This window comes from Watersipora subatra, chromosome 5 (genome assembly GCF_963576615.1).
Source record: "Watersipora subatra chromosome 5, tzWatSuba1.1, whole genome shotgun sequence".
Lineage (NCBI taxonomy): Eukaryota > Metazoa > Bryozoa > Gymnolaemata > Cheilostomatida > Watersiporidae > Watersipora > Watersipora subatra.
In genome coordinates this window covers 16,674,361-16,690,794 of record NC_088712.1, presented here as the reverse complement: position 1 = coordinate 16,690,794, position 16,434 = coordinate 16,674,361, and the positions used below count along the sequence as shown (strand labels likewise).

Genomic DNA, 16,434 nt, shown 5'->3' with positions numbered 1-16,434 from the left:
AATTATTTTTACGAGCTTTTCAAATCGTACGAATTTTATGGTTTCAGCCCATAACGGTGAAAGACTGTTTTTTGCTGTTTGATGACATTTGCTGTCAGTTGCCCGTCTTTTATTACTTTTTTTTTTACCAAAAATCGTTGGATTGTGAACACATTTAGATATATTTAAATAAAGTTTCAAAACCTTAGATCGTTAGACACATTGCCCAGGGCGACTGGCACATTTTCACCAGGTCGTCTAGGGTTCAAAGGGTTAAGGAGGTTAGTTCAATACCTATTTTTAGGTTTGTAGCATTCGGTTTTTGATCATAGACTTATTTAAATCACTTTAGAAGCAACATTTAGTCACTCTTACCTTTATATTTTCCGTCATAGAGGTATTGATTAGTTGAGTGTTGTCATGGCTCTGTAAGTTGACCCCTGATTGGTCAATTGTTAGAATTTATTTCATACCCGTCTTGTTCATTTTAATCGTATATGTCTTGTATCTTATAGGCATGTTCTATTTATCCATTGTCTGTTTATATTCTCAGAACCATATCATTCCTTTTAGGGTGGCGTCCCCATGGCCGACATAAAATCAAACCTTTTCGTTTGGAACTCAAAGAGAAAAAATGACAGTGTAGATGTGTCAAGCAGATTGCCTCTCTAACAGCAGGTCAAATTACAGTTCATTAAATGACATTTCATCCATGTATTACTATAGGGTCAACTCATAGACTCCTATTCATCTATAGCCTCATTTCCTTTCCGATATTAGTTCTGGCTAGTTTTGACACTCACAAATTGCCGGTTTACGGTATATTACTCTGTCTTTCAAATCTTTATATGCTATCTGTGATGTCGGAATATTTTATTCTGACATAAAATTGCTGTTTTTGCATTTCTGTGAGATTCTTTGCTAAATGCTCATATAAGCGGACACATGATGAGTAATTTTATAAAACTACCATGAAGCCGCATCACTCTATTGATATATTTCAATAGAATTTACCCAATGTCAATAGTATGCAGGAATAATACGAAACTGGCTGTAGTTTACTATGAATATTGATGTTATAGACATATACCACTGACTATTAAATATACTCTGATGTTAGCAGCTTACCTTCTTGATCTCTTGTTTGTCAAATGTATGACCAACAGGTGGAGGGATAAACATTATTGTCAGAGATCATACTAACCATTGCAGCATCGAGAGTGTACCATATTTAAGTATTAGGGTTTAACCACAAAAAACAAGTCTCTGTGATGGTGAGAGCCACTCGTAAACTGTAAGCGGGTCGTGTCAATGACAATAGAAATAATTGAAGCAATCTTTCATAGAGTTGGCATGCATTGATGTCTTCTCAATAATACCAGTCGTTCTCTAATTATAACCCAAAAACGGCATTCAATGTTAAGAGACAAAAATCTAGAGGAAATAAAAATGGCATAGCTGGATGTTGCGTGTATAACAAGGGTAAGTAATCATGCTTTCACCAGGACTTACATAATGAATTTATGGAGCATCGCGTGATTTTTTAGCTAGTCATCATGTGAAATACGGGGAGTTAGAGATGAGTAAGAAAGCTTAGCATAACTACAAACATTAAAAACAGTTGAAAACACAGGCCTACCATCCACAGCGAGTCATAAATACTCCATAGTTTATGAAGAATAAAATTTGACCTAAAGTTTCCTTTGGATTAACTTTGGAAATTATAAACTTACTTTCCAATGCTTATAAAATGCCAGGTTGTTTAAAACAACAATTTTTAATAAGATTAATTAATGTCCAAACAAGCGATTCAATTGCTGTCCATTGCGATTCCAAGATGTCTTTTTCAGCAAATCATTTGTGAACAAGCAATTCCATGCTGACAAAAATGCATTAACAAAAAGCAAACATGTTAGGTTTTACTAAATTCTTCAGTTTTTGAGCAGCGTTTCACATTAGCCAACAGGAAATCAGTTGATATTCAGTTTAGCTCTTCAGCTGCAGTTGTCCCTGTAGTATGTGGCTGTGAAAGATTATATTCATTTCTTTCAGCTAGTGACTTGTCTTTTGGAATACTGTGACACGTCAGGAAGGTGCTTATTTGTATTCTCCCGAGCATAATCATTTCCTTAAAGCTGCCTTATCATTTTGTCGTAATTACGATATGCAATAAATAATTAAAATGAATATATGTTTTTTGAGAACTGCTCATGTTGAAAAGGAAGCCAATTGTACGAGCTAATATAGCGAATTTCATTATCCACTCTTTTGTAATAGAAGCTCTGATAGGCTGCCAAATTACATTTAGACGCTTAAAATAGCATACAGTTTCATATCATGTATTTAAACACTTACAGTACTGCTCATGCTGCTAACATGAAGAGTGCTGCTGTTGGCGACACTGATGACACATGTCAACAAAAACACCATCACCTTGATATTTAGCACCGGGCGTGTCAGTATAAATAGACCTTTGTTACGGTTGAACCAAGTAAAGTGTCAGGATCTTTGTAAGGTCAAGGTCATCTTTCAGTTGCCTTTTGATTCTTTGGTGCAATGCTGTGCTTGCCAGCATTGGTGTGTCTTGGCTGCAGCTGTCTACCCCTTGAGCTTCACTATGCATTTGATTGAAGTGTTTAGACCGGCCTGATGGCTGCTATTTTAATACTCAACACAATCCTTTGGCTCAATGGCTAAGGCTATGTTTACCTATTGATATAGATTGTTTTAAGCCTGTTTCTCATATATGTCGTAAAGCACCGGCGACAGCACCGCAGGCTATTAGCAATGAAAAGAGATCCTACACGCCGAGGACCGCCGGTAGTTGACGGCGGCAAAGCAACAGTTTAGCACTGTTCAAATTTTGCAAAAGGCTGGAGGCCAAACCTTTCCAAAATGCACTATACGGGTGAAGGTCACCATTATAGAAACGGCATGACGAGCGAACATTTTATTTGATTACGCGATTATGTTTAGCGATGCAGCTTATATGTGAACATTTGCCGCCGAGCCTAGAGTTTTGCTGCGCAAGTTACCACCGGAGTCTCGCAATTGGTAAACCAGGAACCAGGCTTAAGTTAGTGTTTAATACTGCTAATGGATTGGTAGAAGGTGGTTAGGCATGTCCAGAAGACGTGAAACTGGTTGAACAACAAGTAGTTGAACATGAACAAGATGGCTAGTCAAGGAGACAGTGGCTGGACAAGCGGAGGGTGACTAACCATCCGGAAAATAACAAGACACGCAGAGAGATGGGGAGTGTGAGTGCTTCTCAATATTTTATAGGTTCATGCAATTTTCAACCTATGTTGCAGGGAAATCTTCAATCATTCAATATATAAAGTCCGATTAGAATTATAAAATTTTTGAATTTTCTTAAGCTTATGCCCCTATTTTTAAGCTTTAGTCCCATTGTGACATGCAAATATTCATAGATGTATAGTTTAAGGGATGCTCTTTGGTTTACTCATGTGTAATGCTACAGTTATACCTCGTCATATAAGTCTCCCAACATACGAGCATATTGCGGCATGACAAAGATTTCTAACAAATATTTGATTATAAATATGATGCAAATGTGAAATACGAGCGTACGAGGCGGTTCTCTACATGGCTTCTAGTTGGCCACTTATCAAAGGAGAAGTCACTTGCAAAAATAGCATCATTCGGTTTTCTTGCTGAGCCAGTTTGAAAAGTTATAGAAAGGCTAAAATTAAAGACGAAAGGAAATCAAAAGCGACGCAAAAAGAGGCAAGGCCACGGGTATGTCGTATGTGTGCTGAAAGCCGGCAAATTTTGATAACAGTGATATTTTCTATCAGCATATTTTATGAAATACAATTATGCTAAAACACAAACAAGCAAATATAACGCTAGTACCAAAACAAGCAAATGTTATGTAATGTTATTAAATGCAAGCAAACCAAGGGAGGACAAGTCCAACTTTGATCTCCAAGTAAACTGAAAGATATCATAAATTGTCAGATCATAAAGTTAGTAAAAGTAGTCCCGCCTCTAAACTAAAGTTTTTGATCATATTTAGCTGACCCCTTTTATATTCGTAACGAGTTAATCTACACCCCTGATAGACTTGGTGCTGCTTAACTTGTTTTCAGTTAAAACTGTTTATAATAGTCCTTTATTATACTAAAGGAAAATTATAAATAAAATTATTAAGTCACTGTTACTGTGATTATTCTGCAACGTTTGCTCTGTGGCTTTTTATTAAATGTTTTGTTTGTTGGTTTTCGTAGGCTGCAAAATTAGTTGCACAAGAGTGCTCTCAAAAAGTTTAACTTTACTTGCGCTAAAATATGCAAGTAAGTCATGCTTCTTTGTTTGTTTGCTATGTAACTTTTCCCTTAGGCGTTAGAAAAGTTGTAGTAGCTTGGATTACTGGTAAAACTCGAAGGAAGCTCGTTTTATGCATGGGGAGTTACTCTTCCTTTTGTGTCGTTTGTCTGAAACAAAGTGAGAAATGATTTTCTCACAAAAATATTAAATCTTCTCGGAGTTGTGTCACCATTTAACAAATGATAATTACAAAAACCTGTATCAATGTTTACAGCAGACATGTTATAAATGTTGTCAAGCTTTTTGCAACTTTTGAGGGTTTTTTGAATATCACTTTAAAGGATTAAGATTTCCTGAGATAAAATCTAGCACCATGAGAACTGATGTTCCACTATACATTATCAAAAGATATAGGTCGCTGAAAGTTATGAAATTTCAAATTTACACTGGTTTAAAAACCTTTACAGTTAATTTATTTATTTTTAAATCAGTTGTCCTGCACAAAACCTCTTTTTCATGATATGAAGTTTGAAAGTTGTAGATGTTTGAAAAAGTTTGAAAACTTTTAAAGTTGTTTTTGTTTTTTCTCTTAATTTATTTCAACTACACAAAAAACTTCTTTCATGATATGTAGTTTGAAAGTTTGCATTACAAATTTTGTTATATGTTAAATACAAGAATCAAATCAATTTTCTGTCCAAAGACTTTTTACAACCTAGGCTAGGCTTTACTACCCGACAGCTAGGCTTGGGCCGTGGCATCACTCGGGGATGCGCGGGAGACCTTTTTGCCCCGAGTGCAGCGAGAGTCTCCAGGCGCGGTTTTCCGAATGAATGAGTTGGCGAGTGCGAGGCGATTGATTGTGAGTGCAAAGCGATTGATTGCAAGGCGAGTGCAAGAGCGCGATTGTCAACTGCAAGGCGGGTAAAGACTGGTCAGCTGAGGCGGGAGCTCAGCGCCAGAAGTGTGCGATCACACGATCGTCAACTGCGAATCTAGACGGCTATGAATGGATGCGTGAATCTAGACACATGAATCTAGAATATTTACTAGATTTTACACGCATCTAGCTGTAAAAAACAATGCAGATTTCCAATGTTATCCCCAACATTATTGACATGTATATGTGTATGCATATTCAGGGCAACAATTTCAGTAGACAATTTATACAATAATACATTTATTATGTACATACATACATGTATATATGTACATCAGGGCAACAACTTCAGTACACTGCATATTTGGAGTTGTTATACAGTATGAAAGACAACTCTCAATAAACCTTATGCTGCTGTGTGAATCTGTTTCTGTAGGCGGGTAATGCAGCTAGTCATGTATAAACACCAAGGTTACAAAAGTTTTGAAATATTTCGCAGATTTTCTAAAATAAAAGTATCTTGCAAAGCTATTTTGGTAATTTTAAAATTCTTTTCAAAAACTATTCTGTTAATTCGACTTCAGTGGAGTGAAACCTTTTACAAAAATCTAACGCGCTTGTGTAAATTCCAGTATAATAAGGAAATTGTAGCTTGTTTGCTCATGAGATTTTCAAAGTTTTTTGTTAATGTTGTAACTATTATTGGTGCTCTTGCAAAATCTGGAAGCACCTTAAGGTAATTGAAATTAAGCCATTTGCTTGTCATCTATAGAAACGATGTGTGTATATGTTTCAGCACTAATTTTATAATCACCATTGATTGGCATGCAGTAAGTTGGAGATTGGGTATTGTTAATATATTTTTGTTGTAAACTCAACTCATTTGTCCAATACTTAGTACCTGAGAAGATTGCTTGACTAATTCTGGCCATTAATCTAAACCAAGGTTGAAGAGTCTTGGTATAATTTTTGTGTCTCCCACCTTGTCTGACATCATTGTTTTATTTGGGAGATCAAATTCTAATCCTTGATATTGACTGCTACTCATTGCAAAACAACTATGGCATCAGTAACTACACGCCGTTAATACTTTGTTTCAATATAATTTGTACTGTGCATATTTTTCACATTATATCATCTTGCAAATATCGTCTTTATAAATTTCCTCATTGGAAATGCTTTGCTCATAGGGTTATCATCTACTTGCAGTCCCAAAAAAATAAATTGTTTTGAGATTTCAGTAACTTGTACTTGTTCAGTAACAGTACTTGCAACAGCGGAAAAAGTACCAATTTACATGTAGTTGTTGCTTTAGAGAACGTAGCATAAAGCCAGGTTTCAGTTACATCGTTCGTGGCTTAATTGTCCCCGAGTGTGATTCTTGTTTTGGGTGCGATAGGTCCTTGGTTCAAATCCTGGTGAAGCTTAATAATATTTTTTAGATTGATATGAAAGGAAACTTTTAACATGCTTTCTTGTTGCTTTGGTGACAATAAGAAAATGTTAGAGTTATTTTATATTTTTCATAGCACTAGGAGTCTTGGGTACGTTTCTAGCTTTGAATGTAAGAGGTCCTGGGTTCGAATCCTGGTCAAGCTGTATTAGGACTTGGTTCCCTCAATATGTCGAACTAACAATCATTTCAAAACTATTTTCATTTAGTTACTCATATTTGTACAAAAAATTAATTAAATGTTTTATGTCTGTTTTGAATTGGACTCGGATAAAACTGAAAAAAACGACTTTTTATATTTTTTGACGTAGCTATGTTATATTCCTTTAAAGATATCATTAATTTCTGACACTGTAATTACACTATCAATTAAAGAAAGGTACAAGAATGAATGCCCTCAAAGCATTTCCTGCATACATTAAAGGCTTTTCTAACAGAATAGCTACTCAGCTATCATAGCCTGCTAACATTGACTAATTATTAAGATCTTAGGCTAAGGTTTTTAATGAAGCAAGGTGTGCATACATTTATCTGCTATCAACAAGGGCTACCTGACTCTGTCACTGTGTACACCAACAAAAAAGCTCCCATTTTTTATATAGGCTATGTGACTAAACACTGAATGTTTCAGACGCGTACGTGCACACTCTGATAAAAATGCTTTAGAGTTATTTTTTGCTTTCTTATTTTTCATGAATGAAGTCATCCACCTTTTGTGCCTATTTTTTATATAGGGATGAGTTCAATCTTTATAAGTTGACAACTTTAGGGTACATCATATTTTTGAAACTTTCTTGGGGATTTTGATAGACTATATTGTTCTTGAATCTAATGCTAAATTTGAGTTGTTGGAAAATTGAAAGTTTTATAGATTTTGATTTTGATAGATTATATTGGCAAGTAATTTTCATCAGGGGCCGCATGAAAATTTCTGATTTTTTCAGAGAGCCTTCAACATTTGATGGCATTTGAAGTGTACAATGTTCTCAATCGAATCTTTTGAATATATTACTTATAATAACAAGGGTATAGCACTCTGGAAATAATTACATTACGTTATGCGACATTGTTGCATATTATTATTGAACTGTAATATTAATTATCCAAATTTTGTCTAAATTGTGCTACCGAAAAGCTATACATTTGCACGTTTTGCAGTCGTGTGCATTCAGTAAAGAAGGGTTAAAATAAACTTGGCAATGACTACCCTAGGACACTTAATGTATTCGCGGCACCTAACTTTCACGTTTTCGCGGTGTCATCCTCTCGCGAAAATTTAATGAGTGAAACTAAACTATCATAACGAACGACCGAAAACGCGAAGTTAAATAGCTTTGTTCGTTGATATCCACAATAAAATCGTAATATTAGAAATGCAGGCAACTTTCGTCTGTGATTAGGATAAATGGGAAATTTCTGGTAATCTCATTATAGCTAATACACCAACTGAGCAGCATGGCAAAGCAATATCAGTTTAGTCACTGAATTTGTAACTGATGATGATGATGAAAGTCTGGTAGGTGAAGTCGTAAAATTGAAGAATAATTATTGCAGTGTTGAATTTTATTACTATCCAAAAACAATATCAACCCTCATCAGGTCCAACCACATTATCTCTTTCACTGCCAATCATGCACAAATTCGTTACCGGCCTAGTGCCAGCCATTTTACCGAAATTGCCGATATTGCTTCATGATATGTATACAGTATTTTTCAAGTTCTACTTTAATTATCTGTATAATCACGAAAATCTAAATTGTCTGTTATGTCATCAACAACTAATTACCTGTTTTATGACTCGCGCGGGGTAGTTAATGAACTCACAGAAAAATGTTCGTTTTTAGATTAGAAATTTTCAAACAAAATTTTAAAATTGCTTCGTTGTTTTAGGCTGATTTTATAGAGAAAATCTTCGGACAACACAGTCAATTTCATAAAACACTTAAAGACCGTGGGTTATGTGGTCAACAAATAATAAAATCAGGTTACCAGACAATTGCTGAGAAAGTCAGAAAATGCGTTTATGGCAGTGGCCCCTAGAAAACGCATAAATGCGTTTATGGCAGCGTAAGGGTTATACAGTTTTGGTTGTGAAGTTGGTTGTTATCTATCTATTTTCTTCTTCTTGGAATTCGAGTGTGAAAGTCACGGCGGGAGGGACCTAGACGTCATTGATAGTCTAAGAAACAAATGGCAGCGAGTGATCAAATTGAATTGTCGATCTCACCCACACATTTCAGCCTGTGGTTTACAAATACGAACTATTCCCAAATTGAATTTTTTTCTTATTAGTGAACTGGACCTGAGGAATGTAATGTTTTTTCCACTGCATTTATTTTCACACCACTATATTTTCGCACTCATCAGAGCCGCGAAATTAAGTTGCAGCGAAATTTTACTCTGTGTGCTACTCACGAAACTAAATACTAGCGAAATATAAGTGTCCTAGGGTACATTAGCAATGATAATGAACTTACACAATTTTCTTTAAGTTTCTCAGAATATAACAATATTTTTCTCTCATTTACAATTCCTGTTGTTGTATGAGATGAGATGATTACCAAAATGTTTCAAGATTAAAATCGATAAAAATTGATTGCGATTAAAACGCTCAGAGATTTCATAATAATATGACTATTTATAAATGGAAACAGAAAAATAAATAATTAGTAGCTGTTATCTCTGCTCACATAGACACAAGGTTAGATAATTGTCATTGTTTTTAGTGGCAGTAACGTAACAAGAATCATTTGTGCTTTTGTTACATGTCCTGTATTTATTTCTTACCGCTGCAATATTAGTTTGTGAACAGTAGGCTATATCCTGATTAATACTATCAATAAGCCAATGCATTCAGTGTTTTGCAGGTGTACGCTGGGTCAAAGCATCACTGATTCTCTCTAGCCAACTTTTCAGATTTTCTTTGATTAAAATTGTTAATGCGAAGCTTGATGGTCTAGGGTATGATTCGGGTTTTGGGTGCAGAAATTGGTTTACAAAAATAATTTACTGACTTTCTATGAAGTCATGATTTATTGCTTCAACTGAATACAGATGAATACCTAGCCTTACTTTGCAACTTTAGATTAACTTTCCATTAAATTTATTTCAAGCTAGTTAAAGAATAAATTTAAATGAAATGTGTATTTTTTAATTTATTTTTCAGATTTTACTGGCCTCATCAATTTCTGTTAAAAAATCTGAAATATTTGAAAACTTTGCAAGTTGAATATTACAAATTTATTCCACTATAGAGTCAGTATCCATAACAGTCATTGAATTTAGGAAGTTTGTTTGATGAAATGACCGTGAGTATGGGTTTGACTGTTCCCGCTTTATTATTCACAGGCTGTTGTAATGCTTACAAGATAGCTGAAACTCAATGAAGTAAGATTAATGGCATTCTTTGAAGAAATCTACTGATTTGGCTGCGTCTGGTGCTCTCATTGAATACTTTCCTGTTTGATTGGAGGTATATTGAGACACACTGTCACTACCTTTAAGGAGCTTTTATACCACATATGCAGTCGTACACTATTCAGTACCTGTGAGGCATTACAATATTGGAAACGATTCGTGTTTGCCATTTACCTGCGAAACTGTTTGCGCTCACACATGATGATTGCTATTTTAAAATGACAGTCATAAAACTATAGACAGCATACAACTATAGACTATTAGACAGCAGATATTAATAGGTCAGACCTCTGCTTCTTATTCATAAATACAAAGGTGTGTATATTTGGCTGAGCTACTTTCATGGTCAGCATTGATTGCACTAAGCTAAGAATTGTATGTTGCTAAAACACTTTCTGGTAAACTAAACACGCATCTCCTATACCTAGCACCTGCAAATGTTTATTAAATGTTTGATTATTTTTTGCAATTTAACAAACTTAAAACTAATGAGTCCTGGTTCAAATTTATTTCGTGGTGTTTTCCAACTCGCTTGATGTTATTGGCTTATTTTCAGTTAAAATTATAATCCTTTCGATGGGCTACTCACTCAAGAACTGCCAAGTAATTATGGCAAACATCTCACTAGTTGTGTGCGAGTAATACTTCATGAAGCGAGTGTGTTATAATCTTTAAAGCTATCCTTAATCTCTGACATTCATGCTATTTTGTAAAAATTCAAGCAGAAGTTTGCATTTCCAATGCATGTTTTTTCTTGACCAGCTTCATCAATGAGCCCAATATTTTCACATCTTCAAGGAAGTTCTCTGAAATAAGTTGCTAAATTATATTGTAATCAGACATTATACCTCTCAATATAATTTATTTAATATGGAACATTTTGTAGCTCACCTAGGCATATCACTGTGGTAGGCGAGTTACATATCCCGAGTCTTTTTAAAATGACATTCATTTTACAAATTAAAGTAGATACTGGTAGGGCATGAAAGCTCGCTGCCAAATACTGCCTGTAATAATCATTGAAAGTAACTTTTGAAATTAATGACACAAGATTTCATGCATAATTGATTTTAATGTCTTACATAGCTCATCAATGTTGTTCAACGTTTATCACTGCGAATCACATACAAGGTTAAACTACTGCATTCCTTATAAAAACTTTTAATATTTGTTACTGAAATCCAAAGGTATCCACAAATGTGTGAGGAATCCGACAGCAGACTTTATGAACAACACTCGTCGGTCCAACACTTAGCTCCGGATAATTGTTAGATACTTCTGGCTATCGAATGAACTTGAAGTTAGAGAGTCACAATGAAACTTTTAAATCTTTGTGTCTCCAACCTCCTCTGATGTCATTGTCTTATTTGTGGGTTGACATTATAATCCATTCAATTGAAGACTGCCTCAATAACAACTGCTAACCAATTATCACAAGTTTCTCCCTAATTATGTGCTGGTAATACTTCTTTTGAAGTAATTATGTTACAGGGTTTGAAACTATTATATAATTCTTACATATTTGTTCTTTTGAAAAAGGAAAGCAGTAATTTGTTTTTTCAACACCTGCTCGCTCTTGGCAACTTGCATCAATGAGCCAGAGATTCCTACATTGGCAAACAATTTTCAAAAGGAAATTACTAAAATGTTTTGCTGTAATAAAAAAGTATGGTTTTGAGTAATCAACTATTTCAAACAATCTTGCATGTACATGTATGTAAAAAAGGAAGTTTTCACCAGGAGAATAATTCAAACGTTTACCGAAAGCTAATATATTTAGAGGCTCAGTACATTTTTTCATATTAGCTAAACACAGAGTACAGGGGTAACCAGTAATGACACTGTCAATTACTAATTATAAATATAATAACTAGAGCAGTTTGGCTAGTATAACTACTAAAGTGTTGAATTTTCCTTTCTAACGCTCTCATCTATTTGTTATCGTACAATGAATTTTAACAGAGGTTGAAACAGATATTAGCCAACAGATGGTGTATTCCCTGCTTCGACATATTGGCTGAATCCCCACTTTTTATGCTAAACGTATTACGATGGGCTGCTATGACAATCTGCAAGGTAAGTGTCCATTGACAGTTTTTTCATAACCCATTATAGATTAACCAATATTTCTTGTGCAAAAAATCATTATTAGGAGTTGTCAGTCTCATCAGTTTGATCAGTCTGAAAAAAATACAGTTTGGAGTTGTTCACTCGCTTTGCTTTTTTGCTTTTGATAGGTGTTTAAAATAATTCCAATTTTGTTGAGCGTCAACTCCTGGGTACAAAATAGGTCTGCAGTCTTTTGAGAGTCTGTATTGCAACAGAATATATTTATTTTTGGATTCATTAATTATTCCGTGTTATTTCTTGCCGGGGCAGAGACTGCTAGAAGAAAACCAGCCAACTTGATGCAATGTGGAAAATTGACTACTTCATCACTTATTGAGGATACTTTCTAGTGCACTGTAAATGCTGATGCAATGCAGATAGTAGCTAGTTAACTGATGCTTATAAAAATATTCAAAGAAAGTTGTAGTTAGTTTTGTATGACTGGGTAATCGTATCCTGAGTGTTTTGCATTAGGGCTGCTTGATGTTTGCTCTGGCCCAGTTGCAATGATTGGCTGGCTAATTGTTAGTGAGTAGGGTTAAAACTGATATGGTTGTGTTTATAATGCATTTCAAAATTAGATTGTTTTATAAAACCAATTACTTAAAGCGAGTATTTAAAGATTAAACAAGTTTTTTCAAAACAAATTTAAAATTTTGTTTCAATTTTTTGTTAATTTTTTTAAAGTTAAAAAAAGTCTCCTTATGATTCAACTGTAATATAATTTTTAGCTATTGTTTATGTTTTAAAGTTTAAGAAAGTTTTATTAATTTTTTAAGAGATTTTGATTTTAAAAGTAATTTTAAAGTAGTTAAATTTTAAGTAATTTGACTTCTTTGAAATGTCGAAATAGATTTGATCATATAAAATTCACATACAGAAGGTTAGGCGTGTTTTTAACAATTCCATGTTGTCTGCATACCACTCATTGCAAGGCCGATGCCAGTCCTAACATTTCCAGTGCCATTTCTTTTAATTGAGTTTTGATTCAGCCTTGTTAGTCTTAACATTTGGTAATGGTAGCTGTTTTATGTCGTTATCTTTATTATATATTTTATGTATCACTGAACCTGACTATTTACATGTTCAATCATTAGTATAATTGAAGGTGTGTCTGTGTTTCCATCGGGTTCTCCGTCTGAATCTACAGTTGGATGTTAAAAAGAATATTGCCTCGCAAAGGATTTGAACTCGTGACCTCGTATAACTTATGATATTTTTAAAACATGGGATCAGATTCTGAGCCCTTTTTCATTTGCTTCCTTATGTGTAAATGTGTAAGTGGAACAGGGGACCACTAGCTGACAATCTTTGACAACTAAGATTTTGGGGCTCATAATTCACTATTATTTCTGTGAAAAATTGTAAAGTTGTTGACAGACCTTGCAGAATATTTGGCAATTGAACTGGTGAGGAGTTGTGCCACCTTTCATTTGTTGTCAAAAACCATTGGAAAACCTCTTTTTGGCTTTTTGTAATTAGATATTTTTAATTAGAAATGCTTTAGGTTTCAATGTCTCACAGAGTTTATGAAGAGTTTCAATGGCAGTTCTTGGTGAAAATTAGATATCATAATTTCATATCCAACGTAAGCCTGTGACAATCCACTTGTAATACTTGCAAATGCCGAGCAACTCACTTGAGTTTTCTACAACTTGTTAATTTTAGGAGCACTGCTACTAATAATAAATAAACATTAAGATCATAAAATTTTTGAAATATTTTGCAGACTTCTAGAATGAAAATATATTGCAAAGCTACTTTGGTCATTTTTAAATTCTTTTCAAAAAGTATTCTGTTGAATTGATTGCAGTGAAGTGAAATAATATTTCACTTCACAAAAAACAAGCTACAATTTCCTTATTATACTGGAATTTACACAAGCGCATTAGATTTCTGTAAAATATTATTTTACAAAATTCTAACGCGCTTGTGTAAATTCCAGTATAATAAGGAAATTGTAGCTTGTTTTTTCATGAGATTTTCAAAGTATTGTTTGTTAATGTTGTAACTATTATTTGTGCACATGCAAAATCTGGAAGCACCTTAAAGGTTGACCTGCAACAAATTTCACATCACAGTTATTTGGTATCAAAAGATTCACTATGTCTTACTATGTTGTGTTGTAGGTGCCAAATGTGTGGAAAAATAAATACAAGCTCTTAAAAGCTAAAAAACAAACAGAAAATCGCAGCCACACAAGACCGCCGTAGTTTGGATTCCCTTTCAAAACGATGTAGTTGTGAGAGATGGTTTCTGTTTACATTTTCTTGCAACCTTATTCGTCGAAATATTTTCATAAATATGCTTCACGCAATTAATAAAACAATGTCTATTATTTTTACCCAGTGGAAATGCATTGGAAATGCATTGGAAATGCATTGGAAATGCATTGGAAATGCATTGGAAATGCATTGGAAATGCATAAAAACGCATTGGAAATGCCTTGCTCATAGGTTTATCATCTACTTGCGGTCTGAAAAAAACTCAATTATTTTGAGATTTCAGTTACCCCAATATGAAGCATATTTAGTTGTTGCTTTAGAGAACTTAGCAAGAAGCCAGGTTTCAGTTACATCGTTCGTGGCTTGATTGTGTCTGGGTGTGATTCTCGTTTTGGGTGCGATAGGTCCTTGGTTCATATCCTGGTGAAACTGAATAATATTTTTTAGATTGATATGAAAGGAAACTTTTAATATGCTTTCTTGTTGCTTTGGAGACACTAACAAAATTTTAAAGTTTTTTTTATATTTTTCATTGCACTAGGAGTCTTGGCGCATTTCTAGCTTTGAATGTAAGAGGTCCTGGGTTCGAATCCTGGTCAAGCCGGTCAAGCTTTATTAAGACTGGGTTCCCCCAACATGTCAAACTAACAATCATTTAAAGACTATTATTTTAATTCAGTTACTCATCTTTGTACAAAAAAATTAATTACATGTTTCATGTCTGTTTTGAATTGGAATCGGATATAACTGAAAAGAATTACTTTTTATATTTTTTGACGTAACTATGTAAAATTCCTTTAAGATAAATTATCCTAATTTTTGACACGATAATTACTCTATCAATTAAATAATGGTACATGAATGAATGCCCTCAAAACATTTCCTGTATACATTAAAGGCTTTTTTATCAGAACAGCTACTCAGCTATCTTAGACTGCCAACATTGACTAGTTATTAAGATCTTAGGCTAAGGTTTGTAATGAAGCAAGGCATACATACACTTATCTGCTAACAACATGGGCTATCTGACTCTGTCCCTGCGTACACCAATAAAAAAGCTCCCACTATTTTATATCCAGTAGGCTATGTGACTAAACGCTGAATGTTACAGACGCGTACGTACACACTCTAATAAAAATGTTTTCAAATTATTTTTTGCTTTCTTATTTTTCATGAATGAAGTCATCCACCATTTGTGCTTATTTTTTATATAGGTATGAGTTCAATCTTTACAAGTTGACAACTTTAGGGTACATCATATTTTTGAAACTTTCTAGGGAGATTTTGATAGATTATAATGTTCTTGAATCTGATGGTAAATTTGAGTTGTTGGGATAATTGAAAGTTTTAAAGAAAGTAGCATAACTATTAACTAGTTTAATTGGACTGGCCTATGACTACATAAAATAGCTACATAAAACTTAATTGTGCCCTGGTCTTTGTTAGTTTTGCTAAGTTCTTTTCATATTTTAATCATATTTCCAGTTATTCTAAATTGTTGATATTTTCTTAAAAAGTGTTTTAGCTTTTTAAACTACAAATAAATCAGATTTCTGATTACATCATTATTTGTTTGACGGTCCAGAGATATGATTCTTGTTTAGAGTGCAAGAGGTTGCAGGCTCCAATCCTATTTAGCTCATCAACCATTTGTTAAAAAGTCTCAAAATATGTTTTAATATATGCCTTGCTTCTCTGGAGAAATTACTAGTTAGTGAATTCTTGCTTGCATTAATTGATAACTCGATGGTATAAGACTTGTTTCTTATTTTGAGTGTGAGAAGTCCCGGCTTCAACTCGTCATCAATAATATAGTAATAACAGTATAATATTGGTATTAATGATAGAATTTGTAGCTTGATGGTTTAAGAATATTATTTTTGCTACATGGTTACTAAAGGTCCTGGGTTCAAGTCCCAATGAAACCAAAAAAGGTTTATAAGAAGTATTTGAAAGTGTGTTTCGATATTCAGGTATCTTTTGTTGTTGCTATGGAAGCACAATCAACCAATTTGAGTTGGTTTACAATCTTTAGAAATCTGATTAATTAAGGCTTGATCATTTGAAAAAGGGGTGTT

The 16,434-nt window shown here is 34.0% G+C and overlaps 1 protein-coding gene across 1 annotated transcript in view; it reads left to right on the top strand.

Annotated features, from left to right (window-relative positions):
* LOC137396351 (microfibril-associated glycoprotein 4-like) overlaps window positions 1–16,434 on the top strand; it is a 398,039-nt gene that overhangs the window by 323,215 nt on the left and 58,390 nt on the right. The gene's annotated exons all lie outside the window — the stretch shown is intronic.